The sequence below is a fragment of the Phyllobates terribilis genome, unplaced genomic scaffold (assembly GCF_046119375.1).
Source record: "Phyllobates terribilis strain yellow unplaced genomic scaffold, ASM4611937v1 Scaffold_8__6_contigs__length_399053987, whole genome shotgun sequence".
In the NCBI taxonomy this organism is placed as follows: Eukaryota; Metazoa; Chordata; class Amphibia; order Anura; family Dendrobatidae; genus Phyllobates; species Phyllobates terribilis.
Window position 1 is genome coordinate 304601770 of NW_027362768.1, and position 21621 is coordinate 304623390.

The following is a 21621-nucleotide window of genomic DNA, read 5'->3' on the forward strand; positions in this document are numbered from 1 at the left end:
CCTTTTCCCCTCCACTTTACATCATGACAGGCATTACCTGACATTCTCTTTCTCTCTACCTCTCTATGAGTATATATATCATATAGCATGTTGTGCATAATTATTCAGGAGAATCGTCCGTATTTGCCATAGCATGTCACTCCCCAATATATAGGGTTACTTTACATTACCTCCTACCTGTTACCATACCATTGCTGTGGGTTACTAAACTCTGTGCTTCTATGCCATGATGGGTCAGTTCATACACTACAAATATCAGGTTCGCATCACCATGATAACCTGCATGCATCACCTCCCACATGTGACCTGCTCACAGCACGTCATTCCTCTGTATATCCCACTGCTACTCCCAGTTCAGCCCTCCATGCAGAGCTCTGTGACTCTGTACACACCCACAGTTACTCCCTCTCTCACTACAACCCCCTACACAGTGCGATGTGGCTGGTTACCATGGCTACCAATAAACAACCACTGTCACATGATGAACCAGTAACATGCCACTTCCGGGACACGCCCCCTGATGACGCACTTCCTGCAGCACGCAGCACTGTGTACATAAGGCAGCCTGACTCCCACACTACCAACAGCCTAACCTGGGAACGCTGCCTGTACCCTCCACTTCTACCATTTATGGGACTCCCCATCTAGAGACACCCCTGTTACAGGAACTGCAGGTACTTATTGACCCTTATGGGCTTTACTCCTTATCCAAACCCTTTGACAGCACTGGTAACCGGCATTACTTCTATTTCAGCTCTCCACAGGCTGATGAACCCCTCTCTTTTGTTAAGGTACTTATATCCACTAACTTAGGCATTCTACTCCATGCCTCATGATACTGATCCGTATCCCCTCATTGTTGCAGCTTCTGACTGGAACTTCTCTCTACATTCTATGGTGCCTTCCTACTAAAACAAACTTGATACAAGTAAGGAACCCCCTATACTCAAATACATGTGCTCCCCTTGGTATACCTTGACTGTTTTTAACTGCTTTTATTTGTATATAATATTCCTCTGCCTCCATCCTATCCCAACCCTCCACCCCAACCCCCCAACCCCCACCCCCCCTCCTTTCTCTCCCTCCCCTTTCCATCCCCCCCTTTCCCCTCCTCCATTTTTTTGACACCGTCTATTCCGTTACCTACCTCTTTCGTAACTCAGTGTCAACCGAGATGTATTCTTACGTATGACTTTCAATTATGCATCTTTTGTTATATTTTTTTCTCATCATGCTATTTATCTTTTTTGCAGTAGCGACTTAATGAATAAGGCCAGTGTGGCCGAAACGTCTACCTATTGTCGCCTTCACCATTGTTATTTTTCCTACATTTCATTTGTATAAATAAATTGGCACTAAAAAGCAAAACTTCCTATGAGTGTGCGATGAATTAATTTTTACGTGATTTGAGGACATTTCCAGTCCATTGCATCTGCACCTCAACTCTATTTGACAGTGTGCACGCTAATTTTCTATTCACTGACAATGTAGACAGACTCACGTTCATAAAGATGAATGCATCATGGATCCGCAAGGACTTTTCTACCCTTGTGTCATCCTGGGGAGAGTAAAAGCTTGAGGATTTGGTAAAATCACCTCACCATCCGTTTTAAGCTTTCAAATTAATTATCATTTTTATCTGTATCTTGCCTGGAAAATAATTTTGGTCAAAGTAGCAGTGTGCAGTACTGATTCCATTAGGCCATTTATACTAAGCTCCACCAGATTTCAAATTATTTCTAATCATGTTTATCTGTATCTTGCCTGTAAAATAATTTTGGCCTTGTAGCAGTTTGCAGTACTGATTCTATTAGGCCATCTATACTAAGCTCCTCCAGATTTCAAATTATTACTAATCATGATTATGTGTATCTTGCCTGTAAAATAATTTAGGCCTTGTAGCAGTTTGCAGTACTGATTCTAATAGGCCATCTATACTAAGCTCCACCAGATTTCAAATTATTACTAATCATGTTTATCTCTATCTTGCCTGTAAAATAATTTTGGCCTTGTAGCAGTTTGCAGTACTGATTCTATTAGGCCATCTATACTAAGCTCTACCAGCTTTCAAATTAATAATAATTTTTAGCTGCATCTAGCCCGGAAAATAATTTTTGGGCTCCTAGATGCGCAAGACACATGAGTGCCTTCTTGCTGCACTACCTGCAACATGACCCTCAGAATTCGAAGTAATCCTGACTACTGGGTTGCCACACTCTTAGATCCCCCACACTCTTCAATCAACCTTTTAATTTTAATAAAGAACAAAAAATGGTCATTTTTGAAATTATAAGCATTAGCAGGTTATTAGAAACTGAAATCAAACAGTTTTCAACTCAAAACTTTATTCTAGGTGATGTTACATTTGCACATAGGACCCCTTGTTCGAAAGGAGCTTCTGAACTCTCTCGTCCATTGAATTTGTCAGGTTTTGGATGGTTTCTGCTTCAATTGTTTTGCATGAGGACAGAATACCCTCCCAGAGCTGTTGCTTAGATGTGAACTGCCTCCCGCCATCATAGACACTCCTTTTGATGATGCTCCAGAGGTTCTCAATGGGGTTGAGGTCAGGGGAACATGGGGGTCACACCATAAGTTTGTCCCCTTTTAAGCCCATATCAGCCAGAGATGCAGATGTGTTATGTGCAGCATGAGACGGTGCATTATCATGCATGAAAATGATCTTGCTGCGGAATACACGGTTCTTCTTCTTGAAACATGGAAGGAAGTGCTGTTTGAGAAACTCCACATACATTATGGAGTTCATATTTACCCCTTCAGGGATCCTAAAGGGGCCGACAATCTCTCTCCCCATGATTCCAGCCCAAAACATTACTCCATCTCCTCCTTGTTGGCGCTGTAGCCATGTTTTCATGGGGTGTCCATCAACCAGCCATCCTCCACTCCATCCATCTGGACCATTGAGCGTTGCACGGCACTCATCGGTGAACAAAACAGTTTTGAAGTCAGTCTTCATGTATTGTTTGGCCCACTGGAGCCGCTTCTGCTTGTGTACAGAGGATAGAGGAGGTCGACAGGATGGCTAACGCACAGCTGCAAACCTCTGAAGGACCCTGCATCTTGTTTTTCGGGGGACGTTGGAGGCACCAGCAGCTTCAAAAACTTGTCTGCTGCTATGACAAGGCTTTTTTGCCGCTGCTCTTTTAACCTGATGTAATTGCCTGTAGGAAAGAGTCCTCAATTTCCCCTTATCAGCACGCACACGTGTGTACTGTGAATCAGCTACATACTTCTTGATTGTGCGATGATCAGGATGAAGTGTCTTGGCAATGTTGATTGTAGTCATGCCTTGACCTAAACACTCCAAAATTTGTTGCTTCTCAGCAGCCGACACATCCTTTTTCTTTCCCATTTTGGCAGAAATTGTAGGCTGCTTAATAATGTGGGACAGCCTTCTTAAGTAGTCTTGCCTTTCATTGGACACACCTGCCAAACTAATTAGCACAGGTGTCTGCAATTGCTTACAGTGATATAAAGAGCCATGACACACATAAACCATCAATGAGTTTAACTGCCAAACAAAAAAATTCCTACCTTATCACTCGTAAACACTTTTTGCATAATAATTTGGAACACAGTGTACATGTGCTTTTCCACAAAACACCAGTGGTTCTAACTTGCCAACCATGGTCTGTATGGAGTTGTTAAATAAAGGGGTGGAGGCTGTTGGTAGTGTGGGAGTCTGGCTGCCTTATGTAAACAGTGCTGCGTGCTGCAGGAAGTGCGTCATCAGGGGGCGTGTCCCGGAAGTCGCATGTTGCTGGTTCGTCATGTGACAGTGGTTGTTTATTGGTAGCCATGGTAACCAGCCACATCGCTCTGCATGGAGGGCTGAACTGGGAGTAGCAGTGGGATATACAGAGGAATGACGTGCTGTGAGCAGGTCACATGTGGGAGGTGATGCATGCAGGTTATCATGGTAATGCGAACCTGATATTTGTAGGGTATGAACTGACCCATCATGGCATAGAAGCACAGAGTTTAGTAACCCACAGCAATGGTATGGTAACAGGTAAGAGGTAATGTAAAGTAACCCTATATATTGGGGAGTGACATGCTATGGCAAGTACGGACGATTCTCCTGAATAATTATGCGCAACATGCTATATGGTATATATACTCATAGAGAGGTAGAGAGAGAGAGAATGTCAGGTAATGCCTGCCACGATGTAAAGTGGGGGGGGGAAGGGGGGGTTAGTGGTCATGCGTATAAAGACGAAGCGGTAGTGGGGTAGTAGGTACTCACCCGAAGGAAGGGGGATTTTCCAATGGGTCTGTAAAAGAAGGAGTGCGTTAGAAGGTCCAATTTAATACACTATTGAATCCCCAAGGGGGTGATTTGTCAGGTATATATACCACTAATAGGGAACACGTTAGTAAGTCCAATTTATTTCACTATGAGAATTTGGAAGGTATGTATCCCACTAGGAAAAAGAGTATGTCAGTAGGTCCAATTTATTTCCCTATTGAGTCCCCCAGGAGAGAGGGTTTGCAGGGTATAGATCCAGTAGGTCTCACGTTGTTTGAGAAGCCTGATGTGGTTACCACCCCGTCTGGGTCTGGCTACGTGTTCTAAAACCTGAAAACGGAGTTGGGCAACGGTATGCTTTGCTTTAGAGAAATGGTCAGGTAGTGGGAGCCAATTTTTACTGCAGCGGATTGTGGATTTATGACTTGCAATCCGGTCACGTACGTGCTGTGTCGTCTCTCCTACATAGAGTAGGCCACAAGGGCACTTGATGACATAAATGGCGAAGTTGGAATCGCATGTGAAGAAGCCCTTGATTGGATAACTCTTTCCTGTCCTGGGGTGGGTGACAGAGTCGGATTTAATGATATTAGAGCAGGCGGCACAGTTGAGACAGGGGAATGTCCCGTTGCGACGGGTATTGAGTAAACGTTGGGATGGGAGTGTCCGTGTGCTGCCAAGGTCTGCTCTAACGATTTTATCCTTAATGTTGCATGTTCTCCTGGTGCACATAAGAGACGGGGTTGAAAATGCCGGAATCTCTGGATAGGCTTTGGAAAGAAGGGGCCAGTGTTTTTTGATGGTGGCGTGTATTTTTGGCATAAAAGGATGATATGTGTGAATGAATGGTATCCTTTCAATTTTTACGGTGGGTGGATGTTGTGGTGTAGGGGTCAGGGCCTGGTTCCTTTCTAGTAGGAGGAGTTTGGTGGGATAGTTGCGTTCCTGAAATTTTTGTGACATGTCTTGTAATCGCTGTGGAAGAATGTTCTGGTCTGAAACAATCCGGGTGACCCTATGGAACTGAGAACGGGGTAGGCTATTCTTTGTAGCTTTGGCATGGCAACTGTAGTAGTGTAGCAAGCTGTTGCAGTCGGTGGGTTTAGTGAATAGATCAGTGGTAAGTTTGCCACGGCCGTCCTGAATGACTAATTTATCAAGGAAAGAAATCTTGCCTGCATCGTGGTTCAGAGTGTATGGTAACTCTGGTCTAATGGAGTTGAGATGGGTGAAAAAGGTGGTAAGAGTATCAATCGGGCCCTGCCAGATAAGGAAGACATCATCAATGTAACGGTAATAGGTGTTGCAGTATATTTTAAAGAGATCATTGTTGTAGACAAATTCCTCCTCAAATTTATGCATATATGCATTAGCATACGCTGGCGCTACGTTGGAGCCCATTGCAGTCCCCTGTGTCTGTATGTAGAATTTATCCCTGAATAAAAAGAAGTTCTCATGTAGTATAAGGGACAGTAGTTCCAGGCAAAATTCAATTGATGATGGTGCTAAGTTATATTGCAGGAGAAGATGTGAGGTACCTTCCAAACCCTTGTCGTGGGTTTTGGAGGTGTATAGGCTGTTCACGTCCATCGTGACCAATCGGCTGCCTGGTGGAAGACAGGGGATATTCCTGATTATTCCTAAAAAAGCATTCGTGTCGAGTAGAAAGGCTCGTGTATTTTTTACAAGTGGTGTCAGGAGCTTCTCCAGGTAGATTGCCAGTGTTGATAGGATGGAATCTGTGGAAGCTACAATAGGTCGACCAGGAGGGTTAGTAACAGACTTGTGGATTTTTGGTAAGATGTAGAATACGGGAGAGATGGGGTGGGTATTGGTCAGGAATAGTGTTGAGCCACCCCCATAGTGTTCGGGTTCGGTTTGGTTCGTCCAACACCGGGATGTTAGAGGAACTGTTCGTCGAACACCTTAGAACACCGTCGAACACCGTTAAAACCAATGGCAGGCAAACAAAAACACATAGAAAACACCTTCAAAGGTGTCAAAAAGCTGACAAACTGCTTAGAAGACACTATCTTTAAAAAAGCCGGCCGGCAATTCAGCAGCGGTACCCGACAATTTAGAACAGAAAGAATAGAGCTTCACACATAGATTAGATAGATAGAAACATGTCAGTCACATAAATAATAAGTACAGTGACAGTGTTGCTTACTGTACTTGTCATTTAATGTAAAGGATTTATTTAAAAAAATAATAGTGTTTTCATGCACCGTCTCTTTAAAAAAGCCGGCCGGCAATTCAGCATCTGTACTCGACAATTTAGAACAGAAAGATAGAGCATCACACATAGATTAGATAGATAGAAACATGTCAGTCAGATATATAATAAGTACAGTGATAGTGTTGATTACTGTACTTGTCATTTAGTGTTAAAATAAAGGATTTAGTAAAAAAAAATTAGCGTGGGGTTCCCCGTAATTTTAGTCTCTAGCGGAGGTTAAGCAGACGGCTGGGGCAGATGTTTGAAGCCTGGGAAGGGGGTAATACCCACGGAGCTTCCCAGGCTACTAATATCAGCCCCCAGCTGAATACCTAGCCTTTACTAGCTATTAAAATGGGGGACCCCCCAAAAAAATGACGTGGGGTCCCCCCTATTTTAATAGCTAGCAAAGGCTAGGCAGACAGCTGGGGGCTGATATTAATAGCTCAGGAAGGGTGCCATGAATATTGGCCCCCTCCCAGGCTAGAAACACCAGCCGTCAGCTGCCCCAGAAATGGCGCATCCATAGGATGCGTCAATTCTGGCACTTAGCCTCGCTCTTCCCACTGCCCTGTAGCGGTGGCAGTGGGGTAATAGGGCTGGTGTTGATGTCAGCTTATAATGCCAGCTGACATCAAGCCCAGGTTAGTAATGGAGAGGCGTCTATAAGACACCCCCATTACTAACCCCATAGTGAAAGTTAAAAAAACACAAACATCCAGAATAAAGTCCTTCAATTGAAATAAACACACAATTCTTTATTGTTCTAAATTAATCCATACTTACCGTATCGCCCTTCCAGCTGAAGCCAACGATCTCCTGCAATAAAAATAAAATAATAAACCAACATCATCCTTACCTTTCGATGGTTCCCAGGACAGCTCCAGCTCTGCTACATTGAGATGACAGGCTGGACCGCAGCAGAACGCTGCCATCCAGCCTGTCAACCCGCAGACACTGAGAAAAGCAGGCTTGCTTCGCTCCTCAGTGTCTCGCTGTGACGGCATCCAGATGAGCCGAGGTCATGTCCAATGAACTCGGCTCACCTCTTGCACGTCACTGACAGCGTGGGAAAATTCTCCTGCACTCAGCGCTTCAGCATGAGAATTTTCCCACGCTGTCAGTGACGTGCATGAAGTGAGTTCATGTCCAATGATCTCAGCTCACCTCATGCACGTCACTGACAGCGTGGGAGAATTCTCACGCTGAAGCGCTGAGCACAGGAGAATTTTCCCACGCTGTCAGTGACGTGCATGAGGTGAGCTGAGTTCATTGGACATGACCTCGGCTCATCTGGATGCCGTCACAGAGAGACACTGAGGAGCGCAAGCATGCCTGCTCTTCTCAGTGTCTGCGGGATGACAGGCTGGATGGCAGCGTTCTGCTGCGGTCCAGCCAGTCATCTCGATGTAGCAGAGCTCAAGCTGTCATGGGAACCATGGAAAGGTAAGGATGATGTTGGTTTATTATTTTTCTTTTATTTCAGGAGATCGTTGGCTTCAGCTGGAATGGGCGTGATGGTAAGTATGGTTTAATTTAGAACAATAAAGAATTGTGTGTTTATTTCAATTAAAGGACTTTATTCTGGGTGTTGTGTTTTTTTTAAATACTTTACTAGAAATTCATGGCGGTCATGTCTAATACTGGCGTGACCCCATGAATTTTGGGCTTAGGGCCAGCTGATAATACCAAGCTGGTCCTAACCCCTTTATTAACCAGTGAGCCACCGCACCAGGGCCCTGGATGAGTTGGGTACAGCGCCAGAAGATGGCGCTTCTATGAACGCGCCATTTTCCGGGGCGGCTGCGGACTGCAATTTGCAGCGGGTGGGGCCCAGAAAGCTTGGGCCTCCCTGCGCTGCAGATTCCAGCCCCCAGCTGCCTAGTTGTACCTGGCTGGACACAAAAATAGGGTGAAGCCCCACGTATTTTTTTTTTAATTATTTCATGAAATTCATGAAATAATTAAGAAAAAAAGGCCTTCTCTATATTGTTGTGTCCGGCCAGGTACAAATAGGCAGCTAGTGGTTGGGGGCAGCCCGTTCCTGCCTGCTGTACCTGGCTGGACACAAATATAGTGCGAAGCCCCACTTCAATTTTTTTTAATTGGTCACGCCAATATTAGACATGACCACCATGAATTTCTAGTAAAGTATTTAAAAAAAACACAACACCAAGAAAAAAGTCCTTTAATTGAAATAAACACACAATTCTTTATTGTTCTAAATTAAACCATACTTACCGTCACGCCCATTCCAGCTGAAGCCAACGATCTCCTGAAATAAAAGAAAAATAATAAAGCAACATCATCCTTACCTTTCCATGGTTCCCATGACAGCTTCAGCTCTGCTACATCGAGATGACAGGCTGGACCGCAACAGAACGCTGCCAACCAGCCTGTCATCACGAAGACACTGAGAAGCGCAGGCTTGCTTGCACTCCACAGTGTCTCTCTGTGAGGGCATCCAGATAAGCCGAGTTAATGTCCAATGAACTCGGCTCACCTCATGCACGTCACTGACAGCGTGGGAGAATTCTCCTGCACTCAGCGCTTCAGCGTGAGAATTTTCCAACGCTGTCAGTGACGTGCATGAGGTGAGCTGAGTTCATTGGACATGACCTTGGCTCATCTGGATGCCGTCACAGAGAGACACTGTGGAGCGCAAGCATGCCTGCGCTTCTCAGTGTCTGCAGGATGACAGGCTGGATGGCAGCTTTCTGCTGCAGTCCAGCCTGTCATCTCGATGTAGCAGAGCTGAAGCTGTCCTGGGAACCATGGAAAGGTAAGGATTATGTTGCTTTATTATTTTTCTTTTATTGCAGGGGATCGTTGGCTTCAGCTGGAATGGGCGTGATTGTAAGTATGGTTTAATTTAGAACAATAAAGAATTGTGTCTTTATTTCAATTAAAGGACTTTATTCTGGGTGTTTGTGTTTTTTTTTAACTTTGACTATGGGGTTAGTAATGGGGGTGTCTTATAGACGACTCTCCATTACTAACCTGGACTTGATGCCAGCTGGCATTATAAGCTGACATCAACCCTAGCCCTATTACCCCACTGCCACCGCTACAGGGCAGTGAGAAGAGCGAGGCTAAGTGCCAGAATTGGCGCATCCTATGGATGTGCCATTTCTGGGGCGGCTGACGGCTGGTGTTTCTAGCCTGGGAGGGGGCCAATATTCATGACACCCTTCCTGGGCTATTAATATCAGCCCCCAGCTGTCTGCCTAGCCTTTGCTAGCTATTAAAATAGGGGGGACCCCACATCAATTTTTTGGGGGGTCCCCCATTTTAATAGCTAGTAAAGGCTAGGTATTCAGCTGGGGGCTGATATTAGTAGCCTGGGAAGCTCCGTGGGTATTACCCCCTTCCCAGGCTTCAAACATCTGCCCCAGCTGTCTGCTTAACCTCCGCTAGAGCCTAAAATTACGGGGAACCCCACGCCAATATTTTTTAAAATAAATCCTTTATTTTAACACTAAATGACAAGTACAGTAATCAACACTGTCACTGTACTTCATATATATGTGACTGACATGTTTCTATCTATCTAATCTATGTGTGATTCTCTATTCCTTCCATTCTAAATTTTCGGGTACCGCTGCTGAATTGCCGGCCGGCTTTTTTAAAGAGACGGTGCATGAAAACACTAAAATATTTTTTTAATAAATCCTTTACACTAAATGACAAGTACAGTAATCAACACTGTCACTGTACTTCTTATATATGTGACTGACATGTTTCTATCTATCTAATCTATGTGTGATGCTCTATTCTTTCGGTTCTAAATTGTCGGTACCAGTGTATGCCGCTGCTGAATTGCCGGCTTTTCATGTTTCACTGTGAGCACAGTTCCCATTGATTTGGGCAATCACTCTAATGCCACAACCACCATGGCTGTGGCATTACAGTGAGTTTCAGACAATCCCTGCATGATTGGTGCTCTAAATAGCGCCAGACATGCAGGACACACTTTTGGTGCACGAACAGTTATCGAACATAACCTCGAACAGCCGAATTTTTTGCAAATCGTTCGGGTTCGTCGAACAACTCGAACACTGCCCAAAACAGCTCGAATTTGAGATTGGCGAACAGTTCTAGTCGAACACCGCTCATCTCTAGTCAGGAAAGAAGCATTTTTGGAGTCAATCGTGTTGTTGTGAAGGTATTTTTTCAGGATAGTTTGGATTTTGGAGTGGATGGTACTGGTGGGGTCCTGGCTTATGTGTCTGTATGTAGCAATGTTTGCCAATTGGCGAAGAATTTCGTCCGCGTAAGCTGATTTGTCCATTATAACCGTGGCTCCCCCCTGGTCAGCGGATTGGATAACAATGTGTTTGTTGTTCTGTAGGTTTTTAAGGGCCTGTCTCTCGTCGACTAGTGAGATTTTGATGGGTTGGAAAAAATCCCAGGCGTTGTTGGTGTATTAAACTCCTGATGTCTTTGTCAATCAGGGCTATAGTGGTTTCTGCTGCATGATTGGTATGAGGGGGGTTGAAAGAGCTCGGGTTACGTAGGCCAAGGGTAGTAATGGAGAGTTCCGGGACCGGGGTACCCCCGGATGGAGGTATCCTGCTCACGGTGATCTCATTAGATAGACTGAAATGGGTCTTGAGACGTATAGAGTGATAGAACCGTTGCAAGTCCTTTTCCAGCTGGAAAGAGTCCCAGTTGGGTGTCGGACAGAAGGACAGGCCTTTCTGTAAGACCGAGAGTTCTGCAGGGGCTAATGTGTAGCCCGAAATATTCCTCACCAGGTTTGGTATCTTACCTGGGAGCGCGTTGTCATCCTTTCGCCTCCTCGACCTCCTAGTTGGTCTGCGTTTCGGCGTCCGCCTTTCCGGTTTCCCCATAAAAAACGTTGGTCGTTCAGTTCAGTAGAGGAATCGCTGCCGGAGCTGTGTGAGTTCGGATTGCGGTTTCCCGGAAAGTGGCGGCGAGGTTGGGGGTCTGTAGAGACGTTCCATCTGTATACTCGGTTGTTCATGTAGTCCTTGTTGTCTCGGTGGAACTTCTGTCTTTTCCGTTCCTGAAGGGTTTGCTGGTGTTCCAATAGGATCTTATCGGTTCTATTCTTCAGGGCAGTCCAATCAGTTGATGACAGGTTGGCGGTCAGTTGTGCTTCGATGGCGATAATGGATTTCTCACTTTCTTGGATAGCTTTCTGCAAAAATTCAACAGTAAGTATAATAATATCAAGGGAACACTTGTTAAGTATTTTCTTGAATTTTTCACAATACTCCGGGTTATCGGAGAATAGTGTAGGGCGGAGGTGACTCCTGAACCCCCTGGGGATTTTTCCTTGTTTATGGTACTCAGCCAGAGTAACTGCATGTAGGTCATAGGAGACCAATCGCCGTCTCTTTCTCTCGTAGTCCCTGCTCCTTATTTCTTCTGAAGGGGTCTTGAGAAAATCATTAGAGGTTTTGACTAATGACAAGATATTAAGGCTTGTCGTGTCATCATACGCAAAAGTGTCGGTTGACATTAGGGAGACTGGTGCAGACGCTGAAGAGTTAAGTTCAGTAAATAGAAAATTAGCGTGCACACTGTCAAATAGAGTTGAGGTGCAGATGCAATGGACTGGAAATGTCCTCAAATCACGTAAGAATTAATTCATCGCACACTCATAGGAAGTTTTGCTTTTTAGTGCCAATTTATTTATACAAATGAAATATAGGAAAAATAACAGTGGTGAAGGCGACAATAGGTAGACGTTTCGGCCACACTGGCCTTATTCATTAAGTCGCTACTGCAAAAAAGATAAATAGCATGATGAGAAAAAAATATAACAAAAGATGCATAATTGAAAGTCATACATAAGAATACATCTCGGTTGACACTGAGTTACGAAAGAGGTAGGTAACGGAATAGACGGTGTCAAAAAAAGGGAGGAGGGGAAAGGGGGGGTGGAAAGGGGAGGGAGAGAGAGGAGGCAGCCGATTGGTCACGATGGACGTGAACAGCCTATACACCTCCATAACCCACGACAAGGGTTTGGAAGCTACCTCACATCTTCTCCTGCAATCTAACTTAGCACCATCATCAATTGAATTTTGCCTGGAACTACTGTCCCTTATACTACATGAGAACTTCTTTTTATTCAGGAATAAATTCTACATACAGACACAGGGGACTGCAATGGGCTCCAACGTAGCGCCAGCGTATGCTAATGCGTATATGCATAAATTTGAGGAGGAATTTGTCTACAACAATGATCTCTTTAAAATATACTGCACCACCTATTACCGTTACATTGATGACGTCTTCCTTATCTGGCAGGGCCCGATTGATACTCTTACCACCTTTTTCACCCATCTCAACTCCATTAGACCAGAGTTACAATTCACTCTTAACCACGATGCAGACAAGATTTCTTTCCTTGATACATTAGTCATTCAGGACGGCCGTGGCAAACTTACCACTGATCTATTAACTAAACCCACCGACTGCAACAGCTTGCTACACTACTCCAGTTGCCATGCCAAAACTACAAAGAATAGCCTACCCCGTTCTCAGTTCCATAGGGTCACCCGGATTGTTTCATACCAGAACATTCTTCCACAGCGATTACAAGACATGTCACAAAAATTTCAGGAACGCAACTATCCCACCAAACTCCTCCTACTAGAAAGGAATCGGGCCCTGACCCCTACACCACAACATACACCCACCGTAAAAATTGAAAGGATACCATTCGTTCACACATATCATCCTTTTATGCCAAAAATACACGCCACCATCAAAAAACACTGGCCCCTTCTTTCCAAAGCCTATCCAGAGGTTCCGGCATTTTCAACCCCGGCTCTTATGTGCACCAGGAGAACATGCAACATTAAGGATAAAATCGTTAGAGCAGACCTTGGCAGCACACGGACATTCCCATCCCATCGTTTACTCAATACCCGTCGCAACGGGACATTCCCCTGTCTCAACTGTGCCGCCTGCTCTAATATCATTACATCCGACTCTGTCACCCACCCCAGGACAGGAAAGAGTTATCCAATCAAGGGCTTCTTCACATGCGATTCCAACTTCGTCATTTATGTCATCAAGTGCCCTTGCGGCCTACTCTATGTAGGAGAGACGACACAGCACGTACGTGACCGGATTGCAAGTCATAAATCCACAATCCGCTGCAGTAAAAATTGGCTCCCACTACCTGACCATTTATCTAAAGCAAAGCATACCGTTGCCCAACTCCGTTTTCAGGTTTTAGAACACGTAGCCAGACCCAGACGGGGTGGTAACCACATCAGGCTTCTCAAACAACGTGAGAACTACTGGATCTATACCCTGCAAACCCTCTCTCCTGGGGAACTCAATAGGGAAATAAATTGGACCTACTGACATACTCTTTATCCTAGTGGGATACATACCTTCCAAATTCTCATAGTGAAATAAATTGGACTTACTAACGTGTTCCCTAATAGTGGTATATATACCTGACAAATCACCCCCTTGGGGATTCAATAGTGTATTAAATTGGACCTTCTAACGCACTCCTTCTTTTACAGACCCATTGAAAAATCCTCCTTCTTTCGGGTGAGTACCTACTACCCCACTACCGCTTCGTCTTTATACGCATGACCACTAACCCCCCCTTTCCCCCCCCACTTTACATCATGACAGGCATTACCTGACATTCTCTTTCTCTCTACCTCTCTATGAGTATATATACCATATAGCATGTTGTGCATAATTATTCAGGAGAATCGTCCGTACTTGCCATAGCATGTCACTCCCCAATATATAGGGTTACTTTACATTACCTCCTACCTGTTACCATACCATTGCTGTGGGTTACTAAACTCTGTGCTTCTATGCCATGATGGGTCAGTTCATACACTACAAATATCAGGTTCGCATCACCATGATAACCTGCATGCATCACCTCCCACATGTGACCTGCTTACAGCACGTCATTCCTCTGTATATCCCACTGCTACTCCCAGTTCAGCCCTCCATGCAGAGCTCTGTGACTCTGTACACACCCACAGTTACTCCCTCTCTCACTACAACCCCCTACACAGTGCGATGTGGCTGGTTACCATGGCTACCAATAAACAACCACTGTCACATGACGAACCAGCAACATGCCACTTCCGGGACACGCCCCCTGATGACGCACTTCCTGCAGCACGCAGCACTGTGTACATAAGGCAGCCTGACTCCCACACTACCAACAGCCTAACCTGGGAACGCTGCCTGTACCCTCCACTTCTACCATTTATGGGACTCCCCATCTAGAGACACCCCTGATACAGGAACTGCAGGTACTTATTGACCCCTATGGGCTTTACTTCTTATCCAAACCTTTTGACAGCACTAGTAACCGGCATTACTTCTATTTCAGCTCTCCACAGGCTGATGAACCCCTGTCTTTTGTTAAGGTACTTATATCCACTAACTTAGGCATTCTACCCCATGCCTCATGATACTGATCCGTATCCCCTCATTGTTGCAGCTTCTGACTGGAACTTCTCTCTACATTCTATGGTGCCTTCCTACTTAAACAAACTTGATACAAGTAAGGAACCCCCTATACTCAAATACCTGTGCTCCCCCTGGTATACCTTGACTGTTTTTAACTGCTTTTATTTGTATATAATATTCCTCTGCCTCCATCCTATCCCAACCCTCCACCCCAACACCCCAACCCCCACCCCCCCTCCTCTCTCTCCCTCCGCTTTCCATCCCCCCCTTTCCCCTCCTCCATTTTTTTGACACCGTCTATTCCGTTACCTACCTCTTTCGTAACTCAGTGTCAACCGAGATGTAATCTTACGTATGACTTTCAATTATGCATCTTTTGTTATATTTTTTTCTCATCATGCTATTTATCTTTTTTGCAGTAGCGAATTAATGAATAAGGCGAGTGTGGCCGAAACGTCTACCTATTGTCGCCTTCACCATTGTTATTTTTCGTACATTTCATTTGTATAAATAAATTGGCACTAAAAAGGAAAACTTCCTATGTGTGTGCGATGAATTAATTTTTACGTGATTTGAGGACATTTCCTGTCCATTGCATCTGCACCTCAACTCTATTTGACAGTGTGCACGCTAATTTTCTATTCACTGACAATGTAGACAGACTCACGTTCATAAAGATGAACGCATCATGGATCCGCAAGGACTTTTCTACCCTTGTGTCATCCTGGGGAGAGTAAAAGCTTGAGGATTTGGTAAAATCACCTCACCATCCGTTTTAAGCTTTCAAATTAATTATCATTTTTATCTGTATCTTGCCTGGAAAATAATTTTGGGCAAAGTAGCAGTGTGCAGTACTCATTCCATTAGGCCATTTATACTAAGCTCCACCAGATTTCAAATTATTACTAATCATGTTTATCTCTATCTTGCCTGTAAAATAATTTTGGCCTTGTAGCAGTTTGCAGTACTGATTCTATTAGGCCATTTATACTAAGCTCCACCAGATTTCAAATTATTACTAATCATGAGTATCTGTATCTTGCCTGTAAAATAATTTAGGCCTTGTAGCAGTTTGCAGTACTGATTCTATTAGGCCATCTATACTAAGCTCTACCAGCTTTCAAATTAATAATAATTTTTAGCTGCATCTAGCCCGGAAAATAATTTTTGGGCTCCTAGATGCGCAAGACACATGAGTGCCTTCTTGCTGCACTACCTGTAACATGACCCTCAGATTGTCAGAATTCGAAATAATCCTGACTACTGGGTTGCCACACTCTTAGATCCCCCACACTCTTCAATCAACCTTTTAATTTTAATAAAGAACAAAAAATGGTCATTTTTGAAATTATAAGCATTAGCAGGTTATTAGAAACTGAAATCAAACAGTTTTCAACTCAAAACTTTATTCTAGGTGATGTTACATTTGCACATAGGACCCCTTGTTCGAAAGGAGCTTCTGAACTCTCTCGTCCATTGAATTTGTCAGGTTTTGGATGGTTTCTGCTTCAATTGTTTTGCATGAGGACAGAATACCCTCCCAGAGCTGTTGCTTAGATGTGAACTGCCTCCCGCCATCATAGACACTCCTTTTGATGATGCTTCAGAGGTTCTCAATGGGGTTGAGGTCAGGGGAACATGGGGGTCACACCTTAAGTTTGTCCCATTTTATGCCCATATCAGCCAGAGATGCAGATGTGTTATGTGCAGCATGAGACGGTGCATTATCGTGCATGAAAATGATCTTGCTGCGGAATACACGGTTCTTCTTCTTGAACTATGGAAGGAAGTGCTGTTTGAGAAACTCCACATACATTATGGAGTTCATCTTTACCCCTTCAGGGATCCTAAAGGGGCCGACAGTCTCTCTCCCCATGATTCCAGCCCAAAACATTACTCCATCTCCTCCTTGTTGGCGCTGTAGCCATGTTTTCATGGGGTGTCCATCAACCAGCCATCCTCCACTCCATCCATCTGGACCATTGAGCGTTGCACGGCACTCATCGGTGAACAAAACAGTTTTGAAGTCAGTCTTCATGTATTGTTTGGCCCACTGGAGCCGCTTCTGCTTGTGTACAGAGGATAGAGGAGGTCGAAAGGATGGCTAACGCACAGCTGCAAACCTCTGAAGGACCCTGCATCTTGTTTTCGGGGGACGTGGGAGGCACCAGCAGCTTCAAAAACTTGTCTGCTGCTATGACAAGGCTTTTTTGCCGCTGCTCTTTTAACCTGACGTAATTGCCTGTAGGAAAGAGTCCTCAATTTCCCCTTATCAGCACGCACACGTGTGTACTGTGTATCAGCTACATAATTCTTGATTGTGCGATGATCAGGATGAAGTGTATTGGCAATGTTGATTGTAGTCATGCCTTGACCTAAACACTCCAAAATTTGTTGCTTCTCAGCAGCCGACACATCCTTTTTCTTTCCCATTTTGGCAGAAAATGTAGGCTGCTTAATAATGTGGGACAACCTTCTTAAGTAGTCTTGCCTTTCATTGGACACACCTGCCAAACTAATTAGCACAGGTGTCTGCAATTGCTTACAGTGATATAAAGAGCCCTGACACACATCACCATCAATGAGTTTAACTGCCAAACAAAAAAATTCTTACCTTATCACTCCTAAATAGAGATGAGCGGTGTTCGACTAGAACTGTTCGCCAATCTCAAATTCGAGCTGTTTTGGGCGGTGTTCGAGTTGTTCGACGAACCCGAACGATTTGCAAAAAATTCGGCTGTTCGAGGTTATGTTCGATAACTGTTCGTGCACCAAAAGCGTGTCCTGCATGTCTGGTGCTATTTAGAGCACCAATCATGCAGGGATTGTCTGCCACTCACTGTAATGCCACAGATATGGTGGTTGTGGCATTACAGTGATTGCCCAAATCGATGGGAACAGTGCCAACAGTGATACATGAAAAGCCGGCAATTCAGCAGCGGCATACACCTGTACCCGACAATTTAGAACCGAAAGAATAGAGCTTCACACATAGATTAGATAGATATAAACATGTCAGCCACATATATACGAAGTACAGTGAAAGTGCTGATTACTGTACTTGTCATTTAGCGTAAAGGATTTATCAAAAAAAATAATAGTGTTTTCATGCACCGTCTCTTTAAAAAAGCCGGCCGGCAATTCAGCAGCGGTACCCGACAATTTAGAATAGAAAGAATAGAGAATCACACATAGATTAGATAGATAGAAACATGTCATTCACATATATATGAAGTACAGTGACAGTGCTGCTTACTGTACTTGTCATTTAGCGTAAAGGATTTATCAAAAAAATAATAGTGTTTTCATGCACCGTCTCTTTAAAAAAGCCGGCCGGCAATTCAGCAGCGGTACCCGACAATTTATAACAGACAGAATAGAGCTTCACACATAGATTAGATAGATAGAAACATGTCAGTCACATATATATGAAGTACAGTGATAGTGTTGGTTACTGTACTTGTCATTTAGTATTAAAATAAAGGATTTATTATTAAAAAAATTGGCGTGGGGTTCCCCTTAATTTTAGGCTCTAGCGGAGGTTAAGCAGACGGCTGGGGCAGATGTTTGAAGCCTGGGAAGGGGGTAATACCCACGGAGCTTCCCAGGCTACTAATATCAGCCCCCAGCTGAATACATAGCCTTTACTAGCTATTAAAATGGGGGACCCCCCCAAAAAAATGACGTGGGGTCCCCCCTAATTTAATAGCTAGCAAAGGCTAGGCAGACAGCTGGGGGCTGATATTAATAGCCCAGGAAGGGAGCTATGAATATTGGCCCCCTCCCAGGCTAGAAACACCAGCCGTCAGCCGCCCCAGAAATGGCGCATTCATAGGATGCGCCAATTCTGGCACTTAGCCTCGCTCTTCCACGCTGCCCTGGTGCGGTGGCAGGGGGTAATAGGGTTGGGGTTGATGTCAGCTTATAATGCCAGCTGACATCAAGCCCAGGTTAGTAATGGAGAGGCGTCTATAAGACACCCCCATTACTAACCCCATAGTCAAAGTTAAAAAAAACACAAACACCCAGAATAAAGTCCTTTAATTGAAATAAAGACACAATCCTTTATTGTTCTAAATTAAACCATACTTACCGTCACGCCCATTCCAGCTGAAGCCAACGATCTCCTGCAATAAAAGAAAAATAATAAAGCAACCTCATCCTTACCTTTCCATGGTTCCCACGACAGCTTCAGCTCTGCTACATCGAGATGACAGGCTGGACCGCAGCAGAACGCTGCCATCCAGCCTCTCATCCCGCAGACACTGAGAAGCGCAGGCTTGCTTGCGCTGCTCAGCGTCTCTCTGTGACGACATCCAGATGAGCCGAGTTCATGTCCAATGAACTCGGCTCACCTCATGCACGTCACTGACAGCGTGGGAAAATTCTCACGCTGAAGCGGTGAGTGCAGGAGAATTCTCCCACGCTGTCAGTGACGTGCATAAGGTGAGCTCATGTCCAATGAACTCAGCTCACCTCCTGCACGTCACTGACAGCGTGGGAGAATTCTCCTGCACTCAGCGCTTCAGCGTGAGAATTCTCCCACGCTGAAGCGCTGAGTGCAGGAGAATTTTCCCACGCTGTCAGTGACGTGCATAAGGTGAGCTCATGTCCAATGAACTCAGCTCACCTCCTGCACGTCACTGACAGCGTGGGAGAATTCTCCTGCACTCAGCGCTTCAGTGTGAGAATTCTCCCACGCTGAAGCGCTGAGTGCAGGAGAATTTTCCCACGCTGTCAGTGACGTGCATGAGGTGAGCCGAGTTCATTGGACATTAACTCGGCTCATCTGGATGCCCTCACAGAGAGACACTGTGGAGCGCAAGCAAGCCTGCGCTTCTCAGTGTCTGCGGGATGACAGGCTGGATGGCAGCGTTCTGCTGCGGTCCAGCCTGTCATCTCGATGTAGCAGAGCTGAAGCTGTCATGGGAACCATGGAAAGGTAAGGATGATGTTGCTTTATTATTTTTCTTTTATTTCAGGAGATCGTTGGCTTCAGTTGGAATGGGCGTGATGGTAAGTATGGTTTAATTTAGAACAATAAAGAATTGTGTGTTTATTTCAATTAAAGGACTTTTTTCTGGGTGTTGTGTTTTTTTTAAATACTTTACTAGAAATTCATGGTGGTCATGTCTAATATTGGCGTGACCCCATGAATTTCGGGCTTAGGGCCAGCTGATAATGCCAAGCTGGCCCTAACCCCTTTATTACCCAGTGAGCCACCGCATCAGGGCCCTGGATGAGTTGGGTACAGCGCCAGAAGATGGCGCTTCTATGAACGCGCCATTTTCCGGGGTGGCTGCGGACTGCAATTTGCAGCGGGGGTGGCCCAGAAAGCTTGGGCCTCCCTGCGCTGCGGATTCCAGCCCCCAGCTGCCTAGTTGTACCTGGCTGGACACAAAAACAGGGCGAAGCCCCACGTCAATTTTCTTTAAATTATTTCATGAAATAATTAAGAAAAAAAGGGCTTCCCTATATTGTTGTGGCCGGCCAGGTACAAATAGGCAGCTGGTGGTTGGGGGCAGCCCGTTCCTGCCTGCTGTACCTGGTGGACACAAATATAGTGCGAAGCCCCACGTCAATTTTTTTTTAATTATTTCATGAATTTCCTGAAATAATTTAAAAAAATTGAAGTGGTGCTTCGCACTATATTTGTGTCCAGCCAGGTACAGCAGGCAGGAACGGGCTGCCCCCATCCACCAGCTGCCTATTTGTACCTGGCCGGACACAACAATATAGGGAAGCCCTTTTTATCTTAATTATTTCATGAATTTCATGAAATAATTAAAAAAAATTGAAGTGGGGCTTCGCACTATATTTGTGTCCAGCCAGGTACAGCAGGCAGGAACGGGCTGCCCCCAACCACCAGCTGCCTATTTGTACCTGGCCGGACACAACAATATAGGGAAGGCCTTTTTTTCTTAATTATTTCATGAATTTCATGAAATAATTAAAAAAAAGTACGTGGGGCTTCGCCCTATTTTTGTGTCCAGCCAGGTACAACTAGGCAGCTGGGGGCTGGAATCTGCAGCGCAGGGAGGCCCAAGCTTTCTGGGCCCCCCCCGCTACAAATTGCAGTCCGCAGCCACCCCGGAAAATGGCGCGTTCATAGAAGCGCCATCTTCTGGCGCTGTACCCAACTCATCCAGGGCCCTGGTGCGGTGGCTCACTGGGTAATAAAGGGGTTAGGGCCAGCTTGGTATTATCAGCTGGCCCCAAGCCCAAAATTCATGGGGTCACGCCAGTATTAGACATGACCGCCATGAATTTCTAGTAAAGTATTTAAAAAAAACACAACATCCAGAATAAAGTCCTTTAATTGAAATAAAGACACAATTCTTTATTGTTCTAAATTAAACCATACTTACCATCACACCCATTTCAGCTGAAGCCAACGATCTCCTGCAATAAAAGAAAAATAATAAACCAACCTCATCCTTAGCTTTCCATGGTTCCCACGACAGCTTCAGCTCTGCTACATCGAGATGACTGGCTGGACCGCAGCAGAACGCTGCCATCCAGTCTGTCATCCCGCAGACACTGAGAAGCGCAGGCATGCTTGCGCTCCTCACTGTCTCGCTGTGACAGCATCCAGATGAGCCAAGGTCATGTCCAATGAACTCGGCTCACCTCATGCACGTCACTGACAGCGTGGGAAAATTCTCACGCTGAAGTGCTGAGTGCAGGAGAATTCTCC

At 45.0% G+C, this 21621-nt stretch overlaps 1 long non-coding RNA gene across 1 annotated transcript; it reads left to right on the forward strand.

Moving 5' to 3' along the window:
- Nucleotides 1–509: 509 nt before the first annotated feature.
- Nucleotides 510–15458, forward strand: LOC141156537 (uncharacterized). Its single transcript, XR_012247659.1, has 7 exons — nt 510–674; nt 755–791; nt 866–928; nt 14006–14033; nt 14845–14881; nt 14956–15018; nt 15344–15458. It is a non-coding gene; the product is annotated as an uncharacterized lncRNA (long non-coding RNA).
- Nucleotides 15459–21621: the final 6163 nt, after the last annotated feature.